Consider the following 14189-nt stretch of genomic DNA (forward strand, 5'->3'; position numbering starts at 1 on the left):
GAGAACGAGAGAAGGTTGTAGCCTTCTGCAGGTTGTAGCCTGCGTACTGGTATAAGGCTGCACCAGTACAAAAGATTGTAAACTGAAGTTTCATATTAAAGAAAGATAGAGACAACTTGCAGCAGGTGGTTTTCACCCACATTGGGTTTCCACCTTATATCTTGGTGTTCATGTGTGTGTGGCTTTTTATCTGTTCTGTTATACTGCACATGTTTACTGTTAATGTGGTGAATAATGTCCTGATGCACTTAATTGAAGAATAAGTTAACTAAATTGTGAGTTTTCTTCTTATACGCTGTTTTACTTCGTCACAGTAGCGTGTACACGCTGGTTCACTTAACTGAAGTAGCGTATATGTTTCTGAGCATTTAAAAAGTTTGATTAATCTGATAATACTGATTCACCCCCCCTCTCAGTATTATTTCCAACATTTCTTTCCTAATGTTCTTTGACATGCTCATCCTTCTTGAAATAATCATTGGGCGAAAGGATTCATCAAGAAATTTGGCTAGGGATTCTATAGCTCCCTCTGAAGTCTTACATGAGTTAGTTATCTAACCTTCATCAATCTGCTCCTCATCTTTAAGATGAGACATTTTCATGCTACATCAATAGTACCTCAATATTACGTATATCACAAGTACTTCTGACTATATGAAGACACCAATAGACTTGTTCTGAATTTTTCCTTGGAATGATCTGCTCTGTTCCTTTTGAACTATTTGCTTCAATTCTGATTATGCCAGGGTGTCTAGCCCTTATTAGCATTGTTCCAAACATCTTCTGCCATACTTTATATAGTTCAAAGAGAACCCAAGCAATGAATATCATAGATCGAATCAAGTTATGCCAAATTACTTCTTAGCCACAAATTTTTAAACTTCAGAACATGTTATCATAGGATAGTTTCATAAGGTCATCAATATGCTTAGAATATATATAATTGTTGATGTACTAGATTTCTTCAAAGATTCAGTGTTGTTACAGAAGAATGTGGCAAATAGATAATGCACTTTAAGCTTGTTGATGAAAAACTGACTTCTTCCCTCAAGGTTCTGATACTTGCCATTGATTGTTGAAGATGAAAAATTGTGAACACTTGTTGTGGCCCAGATACGATGTTCATCACGTATTGCAATATAAATTCACTTTATTTCTCAATCCAATTTAGGTTATCTGCTATATAATGTATGGTGAGCAAGAGAAGTGATATCAGCCATATAGAATATTAGTGGCATCATAAGCTCATAATCAAAAATGATGCAAAGTTAACCAGCTGCTCTTCAAGTCCTCAGGTCTGTCGATGTGCTACTATAATCCTTGAAGATGTCTATTGTTGCAAAATGTGCCACTTGTGTATTTTAAGATGCCTTCCAATTATATCATTAACAGTGCCCTCAAGTTTGGTGATCCACACTTCACTGTACACCTCTTTGGCACAACTATACAAGCTTGAGATTATCCACAATTATTTTGAAGATCCCTCAAGGTATTTTCATACTATTTGTGAGGATATGCTTTAATCAACAAAATATTAGCCTTAATATTATACAAATTTTCTCAGCTTGAGTATTTAGTTCATTTATGCCACATACCTTAAGAAGGTTTTTCAATAAATAGATCTTCATGCTCTAGACCAACTTTAATGCCTATAATCAGTGATACCTTGAGTGATGTGTCATTTATCTATCAATAGGAGTGCTTGAAGTTTCTTTTGATAGCTTTCTTCCTTGTGATGAGGATTCAAGCTTCACATTGCCCACTAGTCCTAATGTGTTGTCACTGAAACTGCCTTCAGACGTGCCAAGTATGAATGCCTTATGTCTGCTACTGAACTTTTTGCTCACAATTGTCATTGAACTAATTATATTTTGTTAATTTTCCTTCAGAGAGGAGACTATAGTATCCCACAGATCAATTCTCGTGTGATTTGGAAAATGACTCCCAACAAGACGAAGAAGAACTACCCATATTAAAACCTTATTGCTTTAGTTCAATGTTAATGTTTTGCTTCAGATTTTGTTGTGACTAAACCCTCTTAGAGTTCAAATATAGGCAAGTCACACTTGTCTTAATTAAATTCAATGTAACTCTTATTCAGATTAAGACTTTAAGAATTTATTGAAGAACATATATGATTGTATTAAAGTCAAAAATTGCTACACAGATCTACAACCTCATAAATCGACCTTCAACTGTAGACTTCAATAAAGATGCTAGAGTGAAACAATGATTTAAATCTCAGATCACACAACCATTAGTTTCAGATCAAATTATTCATGGTAAGTTGTCCTTGAGAGGGTTGCCTTGATTCTGTCCTAAATACAGAGGTTAGGGTATCTGAATTTTTTAGAATCAACACATACCTTAGAATGAGGCAGAAATATTCCTTGATGTACTAGGTCAATGAATTTTTAGCCTGTATCTTGTACAAATTGCTGATATAACTCTTCCATATCTGTCTTGAACAAAAGCAATGATGCTACCTTAAAGAGGTTGATTGCTTGCTTCAAAATGACTTGTCAAATAATGCTAAGAGGTATGTCATAGAAAACCCTTATACCAGGCCTCAGAAACCCTTTGAACAGTCACAAAACTAGCCTTGAGAATGAGTGAAAGACCTCAAGAAAGAGGTTCGAGATCAGGTTATAAACTTCCATGGAAAATTGCCTAAACAGAGCTTGGATTACCTTCAAACTACTTCAAAATAAGCCAACAAATACCAAGAGATTACTTCTTGTTCAAGGGAGAGATTTGATCTATATTGAGATTGACAAGACTCCCCTGGATGCAGAGCTATATCACAGAAATAAATCACTCTTTCAGCTCAGCTTGAAAGGCCTTCAATAAACTCGGACGTGGTTTCTTCCTTTCTCAAGTGAGAGGACAAATTCAAAATGTTTTCCAAACAACAATTTAGATAATATATTCACAATTATTCTGAATTTTAGACCTATGAAGAAACTCAGAGAATTCAGTCCTCCTAAATTGATTTCAGACCTCATATGATGTGCCCATGACTGTGATTTCTTTGACAAATAACTCGACTTTGTGTGTGGGCTATTAGATTAGCCCCTCGGTCTTCTAGATTAGGGTTTATATGCCCCTCAAAAGTCTTCGCTCTTCTTGATTAGGTTTTTTTCCTAGTCATAGTGACTATGGCTTGAGATCATGCCCAAAATTTGACTTAATTCCATAAGGAGCTTGGTCCTAGGTATGTCTCTGTCTTTTGATGTGATGAAGCCTTTATCTTTAGTGATTGCTTTGTCTCTTTCTTGGGCTTGTCTTCACCTGAGCTCTGAAACCATGTTAATTTTAGCTTAACATGTTCTTTTCTTAGGACAGTTACTTCAATGTTCCATATTAGCCCATTTATCAATCCATTTTGTTTCCATTAGCAATCACATGAATCATTATCACATTGACAGTAACTAAAGAAAGAACATAAATGATAAATGTAGAAGACAAGCCAAGACAAGAGAACACAAGTATATGGCTCAAGCCAGGGAAAAACCCCAAGATGGGGAAAACCCTTGATCAATTCTTCTTATTATTAATGTCAAATGTTTAGTAGAGAGAGAGAGTACAATAATTCAAAGTCAAAATGACATGCCAATTTGAAGATCCAATACCACTTCCCTTAGACAAATAGATGGCCCAATCAAAACTGCAATTTTGGCACTCTGTCAACAACAGACAAATTGTGCCCTATCTAATGGTCAATGATGGTCATGGCATCAACCAAATAGTCCCTCTTGAACTTGAAGTTCTGTAGAAAAATGAACCCTAGTTTGGTTTCATAACATTTGGTATCAGAGCTTTGGATTCTAGGGTTTCACTACTCCAAATAGGTCATCGTGGCATTTTCGCTATAAATTTTTTTCTGTGACGTTTCAAAAGTGAAAAAAACCCCATTTGAGACAAAATCGCACTAAACCTCAGGTCCGAATTTCAAACCTTTGCGCACTATATTTGTGGAGATATGATCTGAGGAAGTTGGTCTTTTTGCAGACTCCTGAATTACATTCCAAACAGGTGACCTGGGGAAAATCGTCATAAATTTCTCTCTGAGCATCAGATTGAAATTTCATAAGAAGGTACAGAAAGAGGAAAAACTTTAGTTTCTTGTATAGATTTTTTAGAGCCAGAGGTCGAAACAGTGACACGTGGTACGTTGTACAAGTTCGCTCTACTGAACTAGTCTATAATTAGGTCACTGTGGGAGATTTGGCATAATTCTTCCTAGGAGAATCCAATTTGGATCAGACTGGTGGCATTGGAAAGAGGACGTATAGGGCTACTGCAGGTCGCAATTTAAGAACTTAAAGATCTAAAAGTACAGAGTTATAGTCATTTCAAGATCAAGCTCCTAAAATCAAGAAAAAGCAAGATGAGGAAGTTTGATGGCAAGGATATGGTAAATTGGATACTTCAGATGGAGCAATATTTTGATCTACATGGTGTACCACTGTTACAAAAGGTATGTATTGCATCTTCATATTTAGAACCAGATCAATTTTTATGGTATAAAGGGCTTTGTTCTCGTAAACAACTTGTTACGTGGTCAATTTTCATGGAGGAAATGATAGCACATTATGAGGATACAAAGAGCAACACCTTCTTTAGAGCAACACCACAACAATTGGAAAGAGTAAAAGGGCTTTGTTACATAGTGGAAAGTAAAATTATGGCAACAAGGAAGTCTACCCCTCACAACTATAAAGATGGAAGTGTTGTTTCTCTTATCCTTCCACAACCTACAAGGGTTACACCACAACAATTGGAAGAAAAAAGAGAAAAAGGGCTTTGTTACAATGCACTAAAGGTCATAAATGTGCTGAGAAGAAATTATTTTACATAGAGTATGAAGAGGAGGAAGAAAAGGATCAAGAAACATCAAAAGAAGAGGATATATGCCAGGACCCAACCCCAGAGAAAGAGGAAATGAATCAGACCATATCTTGCAAAGCATTGTCAAGAATTACCACTCCTCAAACTCTCAAGATAGAAGGACATATCAAGAAGAAAAAGGTGCAAGAATTGGAAGATCACATCGAAAAAGAAAAAATGAATCCAACCATATCTTGTAATTCATTGGTCGGAATTACCACTCCTCAAACTATCAATACATAAGGGCATATCAAGAAGAAAAATGTTCAAGAAGTGAAAGATCACATCGAGCATCAAGAAATGAATCTGAACATATCTTGTAAAGGACTGGAAGAAATTACCATTCCTAAAACTCTAAATATAGAAGGACATATCAAGAAGAAAAAGGTTCAAGTAGTGAAAGATCACATCGAGCATCAACAACAAGTTCTCCAACTTTTAAAGGATAATGCCACTTTGGTGCAAAATCGAATGAAACAACAGGTAGATCAACATCGTAGTGAAAAATGTTTTGATGTAGGTGATTGGGTATTTTTACTGCTACATCTCAAGCAAGCTATTTATGAGAAGGAAATGTTGGCAATACTATATGCACTTAGGCAATGGCGACCTTACTGAATGGAAAGACACTTCAAGGTAAAAATGGATCATGATAGTCTTAAATACTTTTTAGAACAACTATTATCTTTAGAAGAACAAAACTAATGGGTCACAAATATGTTGGGTTATGACTTTGACATCATCTATAGAAAAGGGAAGAAAAATTTTGTTGCATATGCACTCTCAAGAAAGGATGAGGATGTGGAAGCGTTGTTTTGTGCTATTTCTATTATCCAACCAGATTGGATAAATGAAGCAAGGGATGAGTGGAAGAAGTACGAAGAAGTATGGCCACTCATTCAAAAGTTGCAGAATATTCCAATTCAAACAATATTCCCAGAACTTGAAGAGGAAGGAAAAATCAAATTGGAACCTAAAGCAGTCACAGAAACAAGAACTTGACAGCTACGAAATCGATCAATTTCAGAGTATCTCTTCAAGTGGAAGAACTCACCCACCGAATATTCCACATGGGAGGACAAGAATTTTGTACAGAAGCATCAAGAACTATTCAAGTGTTGAGGACAACACTTTTTGAAGGAGAGGGGCATGTTAGGCACCTATACTACTAGTGTAACCCCTTATTGTTATTAGTACAACCCCCTTATTATATTGATGTACCCATGTAGTGCCCATATTGTTACTATTGTGCCCCATAGAAGCCCACTATTGTTATTATTGTGGCCCTACATTATTATTGTTATGTCGGCTCTGATTATATTATGACCCCTTAGACTCCTATATATAGAAAGGAGATCTTTTCATTTGTATCATCTAAGAATTATTCATTTGTGTAATGTAAAGGAGGTTGCCCCCTCGAAGAGGCTTATTTCTAAGGCGTTGATCTATCTTTACTATCTTTTTGTGAGCTGGTTTCATAAAATTCTATGACTATTTCAAAGAGGAGAAAACAAGATATGTGTATGTATAAAATGAGGTTGGAGGCTACTTCCTTTTATAGGAGATGGAGAGGGGTTCAACTTGATTAATTAAACCCAAGCCAACCTTGTTAAATTGCACATGTGTGGGCTTGAATCCAAAAACATATTTCTCCTTGTCCAAAATTGGTGATCTTTAGGTCAATTTGGTCCTCTCGAAAAGAGGAATTCAATGCCACAATTACCTTCTTCAAATAAGCTACCCAAAGTGGAATTTGTCCCTATTTTCCAATTTTAACAGTGGTGAGTTCCTCATTAATAAAATTCCTTCCTACCACAGAATACGTAACAAAGTTGAATATCTCTTCAACTGTGGCACTAGGAGACTGCTCTCACATTCCATATCCTAAGCAATGGATTAATTCGTTCTTGAACGCTAATGGAAGCATTGAAAGCTGGGATTGGCATCCCATGCAAAATAGCATACAAGTATTATGTTGCTCGTAGGCTCCCAATGTCCAGTCTAGGTTACTGAGAATTTCATCAACAATGTATTAGTCCTCACATACCTAACTGATCATGGTAACAAGATTTCACTATTGTATGTTTAGGCTTGAACAACATACATGCTTCAGTCAAATATTATACAAATCACCTTGATATAGGCATCCTCAAAAGATCTCATATGATCTGGCTGCATTAACCTAATTAGTAAATTATATCTACAAGTTTTGTTGCTTACGAAACTTTAATTGGCATGGTATCTAGTATGACATTGTGGTGATTCTCATAGTCACACAACATTGTTTGTTTGCATGGTTCTATGCACCAGTCATGAAAATTGAGTGTTTTTCTCAGGTACACCTTGCTACTACATACACATTCCCTAGTAGTATTTCCATTTGAGCATATGGTAACAATAACATGCAATTTCATGAGTCAAAATAAGTATATTATCACCTGTTGTAGTCCAGCAGCGTGCCACATCCCATCACTTATTTAATCCCAATGTATATATCCACTGTCAAGGAAATATTTCCATCTACTTGCATTGATTCATTGTACAAGAATAAGGTCTTGTGGCACTATATGGTTAAATATAGGTCTCCACTCAGCACATGAATATCTTTTTTTAAATCCAAATCTAGGGTTTTTAAGTCTACCTTCCCTTTAGGTTGATATGAAATGAAGATTGTTTAAGTGTTATGGCATATTTATATCACTGAAATTTAATCACTGGGGATAGTTGGATCATTAAAGAGATTAGGAAATAAGCCCGATGCCAATTTCATTGGTTTATTTTGGGTCCAGTTCCCCTGCTTTGGTACAAAGTGTGTATGTGTTAATGGAAAAAGTAAGCTTTTCCTAGACTTTGCTGGTGATATGAAGAATAATATTCCAATGCCTCAATTACTTTTTACAGGAGTGAGTTTGCATTAGTTTTTCATTCCACGGGGAACAATTTACATGGTGGATTGTATAGTAAACATACAAGAAATAAAAGAAAAATGATGATATCAAAAGTAGGGTAACAAACAATTAATTCAAGCAAAAGAGATACAAAGGATTAAAAAAACATGTAGAATGTTGTGAATGATGAACTGTAAAGGGTTCCCCACCTATGCATTGCAATTTCATACTATTTCTCTGTAGTATCTCGTGGAGAATCAATTATGGAATGAAGGTGTGACTACTCCTCCTTATCTAATTTTTGTAAGGGAAAACTTGTGAATTTTGATGCTTGATTATTTGTTATTTGGAAGGATAGGGGCCTGTGGTCAATGTTGACCATGCCACCCACAAAGTGCCTGTCTAATTCGCTGGGAAAAAAATGCAGATTCAAAAGGCATATATTTTGGCCTATTACTGTGTATTGCTACCATGGTGGATCTTTGTTATGCTAGCCCCTATCTTGACAAAGGATAATTCAAATGATAGAAATTTCCTATATGTTATTGTCAATTGTGTACCTTTTTATGTGGCCATTGCAACATTCCTTGGTTCAAGCATGTCCAATTTCCTAACTCTTTATGTAGTTGATTGTTTCTCATCTTATCTAGTACCTTTATTTAAGATTTTTTTAACTATGAACTCTCGAGTATTCATGGAAAAATGATCTTAAAGAAACCCCATTTCTATGAGTGAAAGGAATGTGCCTCATTCATTCAAGGATACTGGAGAAGCAAAAGCTTAGTGTCTTTATTTCATATCTCACCTTTTGTCTTGATAAAGTCAAGAGTACCATATTACGTCCTGGACCTGCTAGAATATGGTATTATGTTGGCCTGCAAGATGATGGTGATGATTATTGAGAAATCTGATTTTTTGCAATGGTTGTCATTCATATCTCTTTGAGCCCCCACTCCTTAGATCCAAGCCTATAAGACTTTTGTTATAGGTTGCCCCACTCGAACTCCAAATGTAAACCTTTTGATATTCTTTCACCCAAATGTTGTAGAGGATCTATGATAATAAGTTGGCATTGTTTCCGGACTTACTAATTCTTAAATGTTGTTATTGGCACAAGAATGTCCCCTATGAATGGATCAATAATGAAAAATCAAATCAACATTGGTTGAGGAAGGAAGGGGAGAAATTCCTCTTCTCGAGTGGAGGTACAATGTTTCCCAATGGAGTTGGTGAATATGTGGATCATATGGAAGAGTTGGTCCTAGGAATGAAAGATGGAACAGTCTGAACTGCACTTGATACTAGATTTGGGGTGGGTAACATTCTGACTAGTGTCAATAGTTTTACCAAAACGAATCCATTCTTTGATACCTTTCTGAGTTTATATTGTCGATCACACGACGTAGTCAGGTTATGAAGGAAGTATACTCCATAAACAGCAACAAGGAATCTAGAGTCAAGTTAAACTGATGGATGCACCATCAACACACATGGTTGATCCACCTTATGATGTTCACTATACCTGAGAGTCTGAGACATCCAGATTATCAAAAGAAAGATAACATAAATTTTCATGTCAGAAGCAAGAGGATTAATAGGAATTGATCTAAAGTTATTTTTCTATGCATCATTTTACTTTATATAACATCTAAACCTGCTCTTGAGCTAAGTTTAATAGTAAACATTTTGTTAGAGAGACATTTCTCTTCCCTCCTATTAGCTGTGACAAGGTGAATTTATAAAATTAGGCCTTAGTGAACATGTTGATATGGTACTTAACAAAGAATAGCTACAGAATTACAGCCTTAGTGAACATGTTGACATGTTACTTAACAAAGAATAGTTGCAGAATTACAGGTCTTTTCTAGAAGTTGATTCTCAGATAGCCTTACATCCAATATTCATTAATCTATCTATAATTGCTATTTCTTGTTATGATATGTATATTTTTGTATCTTACATGATAAAGATCAAAATAATTTACTTAATGTAAATGCTCATAGTTATGTTATTTGAATATGACTTGTGAGATCTATTATATAAGTATACATGCCCTTGTTTATATAATAGTATACTTTTTGTTTAGGTTTCTAGTTGGGGTGGTGATTTGCTGGATCATGGAATTATTACAATGTCATTGGTGCCCAGAGACAATCATGAAGCGCAAGTGCAGTTTGCACTTAAACAAGGTATTCCTGCAATGTTGTGTATCATCTCTACACAACGACTTCCTTATCCATCCAATGCATTTGACATGGCTCACTACTCTTAATGTCTCATTCCATGGACAAAATTTGGTATGTTTGATGATACCTTCTAAATTTTCATTGTGTTCTAGATTGTGTAATGGCTTAGAAGTACTCAAATTAACATGGATAAAGTGAGCACAACAATTTGCAAATCATTACTTGGTAAAAATAAATATAGTTTCATTCTTATTGCATAATCAATATGAATAACCAGCGGCGAGAGTATAAGTGCTACTGCAACTAAGTGTAGGGGACTTCCACCCAGCTCCCAATCAGTTTCTTATTCTTATTTTTCAATACTTTCCCAAATGAAAAATATTTCATTCCATTTTCCTTATTTATTAAATAGAAATTTTCATATTCAATTTTGGTTTGATTATTAGCTTCTAGGAAGGTGTACATACTCTATTTCTTTGGATTTGAAGTAGTGATTTTTTATGAGAAAACACATGTTCTTAACCATTAAACCCATACTAATTATTTAATTAAAGTACTTACAATTATTTTAATTTCATTTATTTATTTTGTTTTTAGTATTTATTTCAATTCAATCAAATTTTATGGCTACGAAGCATTTTAGATTGATATTCCTATTCAGTTTAGTGGGTTTTGTTCACTGATTTAGTAAGAGAGTGATTTTATGAAAAAATTAATTTCCCTGGAAGACATAGGGAACATGATCCAACTAAGGTGTTTGAATTAGTTTCATTTTATCAAAATTATCCTTGATTTCTCTTCAATTCTTTAATTTTTATGGGAGCTTGGTAGCTATTTGTTGAGTGAAGTTCTGTTGATGCAGGTAGAGCCTACCTTATGGAAATAGATCGAGTACTGTGACCAGGAGGCTTCTGGGTCCTATCTGGAGCACCAGTAAACTATGAAAATAGATGGCATTGATGGAACACAACTATAGAGGAGCAGAAGGCTAACTATGATGCCCTTCAAGGTCTTTTGAACAAGATGTGCTATAAACTATACAATGAAAAGGATGACATTGTTGTATGGCAGAAATCTTTGGACAGTGGTTGCTACACTACCCATGAAAAAATAGTTTACCCCCCTGAATGTGATGACAACATTGAACCAGATGCTGCTTGGTATGTTCCCATGCGGTCTTGTGTAGTAAAACCAAATCCCAACTTCAAGCAGTTAGGAGTAGGATAGACTCCAAAGCGGCCACAACATTTGAAGGTAGCCCAAAGTTGGTCCACACATTTTCTGGGGGCAGTGATGGTGCTTTCAGAAATGATACAAATCAATGGGTGGCGCACGTTAACCATTATAAGACATTGGTACCTAATCTTGGAATAGATAAAATAAGAAATGTTATGGATATGAACACTCTTTATGGGGGTTTTGCTGCAACATTGATACATGATATTATGTGGGTCATGAATGTGGTTTCTTCTTATGGTATAAATTCCTTGTATGTTGTTTATGACTGAGGACTAATTCGTACATATAATGACTGGTAAGTTGCTTTCACGATGGTTTGATTAGGAAATCTAGTGTGCTCAATACCATTATCTTTGTTAATACTTGAGGCTTGTGTTGTTCAGGTGTGAGGCATTTTCAACCTATCCAAGAACATATGATCTCCTACATGTTGATGGTATTTTTAGTGCAGAAAGTCATAGGTAGATACATAGCTTTCTATCAAGTGGTGCTAAATGTTGGCTTTTTAAGCCTCATAACCTTGAATGAGGAAAAAGTACATTTGATTGATTATTGATTATGTGTATTTTGTGAAACATATATGAGATGAAATATGTGTTGCTGGAAATGGACCGTATATTAAGACCTACTGGCTATGTCATAATGTGTGAATGACCCCATTTTGTCAATAGTGTCAAGAATCTAGCCACAGGCATGAGATGGAATTGCCACTAGAGGGACACTGAGGATGTTAAGAATGGGGATGATAAACTTCTTATTTGTTAGAAAAAGAATTGGAGGTCTTCAAAAGTTGCTCCTGAATGATAAATCAAACCTTAAAATTTCAAGGCCTGTATTCCTATTCTATCCAATCAATCTGGAATTAGATTGAGTGTGTGGTTGTGAAGGTATATGTTGATAGGATGCATTTGCCAACCATTATATATCATGTCAGTGAAATTCAGTGATCCATTTCATTTTCCTAGGATGCCAAGTTATTTATTCCCCTAGTATTTGGGAGGCCTAATACTGAAGATTAGAACTACTATATTGAATCAAATCCATTCTTTTTATCTTGAAGTTGTAAGGTAGCTAGTTAGGTGTTATCTATATTTGCAGTTTTCATGACGGAGGGATTTTGTAATTCCAAAACTCTTTGCACTACAGTGTTTTAGAAATCTTTTATTACTTTCATTTCTTGTGTCTTATGATACAAACAAATGCCCAGTGATGCGTTGTAAAAAGAGTAGGCCATGAAAGTACTTATTGGAGCATTTTAATGCCTAGCTAGCTATAGGAAATGGACTTGCATGAGTAGAGTATGAAGCCTGAGGTGATTTTCAAGGTAAAGGGAGGGAAGAAATGAGAGAACCATCTGAGAGGGATGAATTTGGTCTTCCACATTGGAGCTTTTCATCTTCTTGGTAGTCTGAGGCTCTCTAGAAAGATTAAATAGTATGCCCTTCACTTTGAGCTCTTGAATACATCTACTCATAGCCCTAGAAGTAACCCTGTAATTACCATTTTCCCATTCCATAATGAACTTGGAATTATCCTTTATCCAAGAAAAGTTTATACTTCTTTCAACAACAATTTTTATCATCAAAAAAGTGCAAATATCTCTATTCTATTATTAGTATCAACCCCACCTACTGCCTTTAAAGAAACAACATGGTTGTCTCCAATAATTATATTGCATCCTCCTCCATATTTTCTAGGAATACCTTGACAAACTCCATCAAAATAACTCCATGCCTTCAATTGATAAATCTCATAGTTTTTCAAATTTCATTGGTTGTTCGTCTTTATAGGTTTGCAAATACCTCGATAGGCATATCTGACATGATGAACTCATGATACCCAACTAATAGGTGATATTTATGATATCCACCCAAATATCTCCTCTTTCTAGCACAACAAAATTCCTATTCTATTTTCCTAAACACTAGAGCAAAGAAAACACATCTAGCATTCTACCATCTGATTTTGCTCAAATGCAAATTTGAGCCTTGGGGAAAATTTTGCTACAACATGTAACTTCATTCAATCTTCACTGAAGCATAAATGGTCTGTAAAAACTAGAAACATGCGTAAAAACCAACTGTACTTATCAATAAAAAGAAAGCATATGAGATAATTGTCATGTAGCCCAAGTACAGAATACGAAAGACAAGGTTCGTAATCTCCATCTTGGTGAACAAGTAGAATGTAGCCTATATGAATAGGTAAAGTGTAGATGAGCTTGAAGTTATATAAGTTCTCCACCACTAGTGGTAGTCCTCTCTACACAACTGAAAGTACAGAGGACAATAGTGGTCTCTGCACAAGAAACAATAATGATAACAAAGACAATGGACAAAAACCCAAAAATGTAATAAAATTGATGGAGCCAAATAGATGTTAAGATGAATAATAATTCAATGAAAACTACACCAAAGGGTAATATGCCTCCAATGAGTACTAAGAAAAATGGTTGCATGTACCATGCCTGCTCTGGAATCTACCTAGGAATTTTATTTGTCTTAAAAATATCTTCAATTACAGGTTTATTATAGCCAAAGTAACTACCCACAAAGACAAAATACATAGATATCACAAACCATAAAAATACCAAAGTAGCCATTTTCCCAATTGGTACAGCACTAGAGGGCTCTTCACCCTAGATCAGTGCATTGAGGACAAGGAAAATGCCAAAAAACAATGCCAGTGAAGATGAACACAGTCTTCAGCGTGTTTGTTTTCCATTCTGTTCCCTTGAACTCTATATTGTGTCTATGAAGTTTAATTATTTTCCAATTGGGAAAAAGTTCTTGATTAAATAAGAAAACATACAAAAACTAGGATACAAATTCTGTAAAAAGGGAGGTAAATATTCTAGTGCACTCTCGGATATTTTGTTAATACAGTGGCCCCTTGGTCATTAGAGAAATTCAAGCTACATGTTTCAAAATTCCAACTCTTTGCAAAGTCTTCAATTATTTCCTTTATCCCCTCTTGCATTCTAAGT

The 14189-nt window shown here is 35.3% G+C and overlaps 1 pseudogene; it reads left to right on the forward strand.

Annotated features, from left to right (window-relative positions):
- Positions 1–12007, forward strand: part of LOC149222896 (putative methyltransferase PMT21) — a 28988-nt pseudogene extending 16981 nt beyond the window's left edge.
- The last annotated feature ends 2182 nt before the right edge of the window (positions 12008–14189 follow it).

Source organism: Pinus tabuliformis, chromosome Q, assembly GCF_031772625.1.
Source record: "Pinus tabuliformis cultivar Carrire ecotype Pingquan chromosome Q, CPIR1, whole genome shotgun sequence".
In the NCBI taxonomy this organism is placed as follows: Eukaryota; Viridiplantae; Streptophyta; class Pinopsida; order Pinales; family Pinaceae; genus Pinus; species Pinus tabuliformis.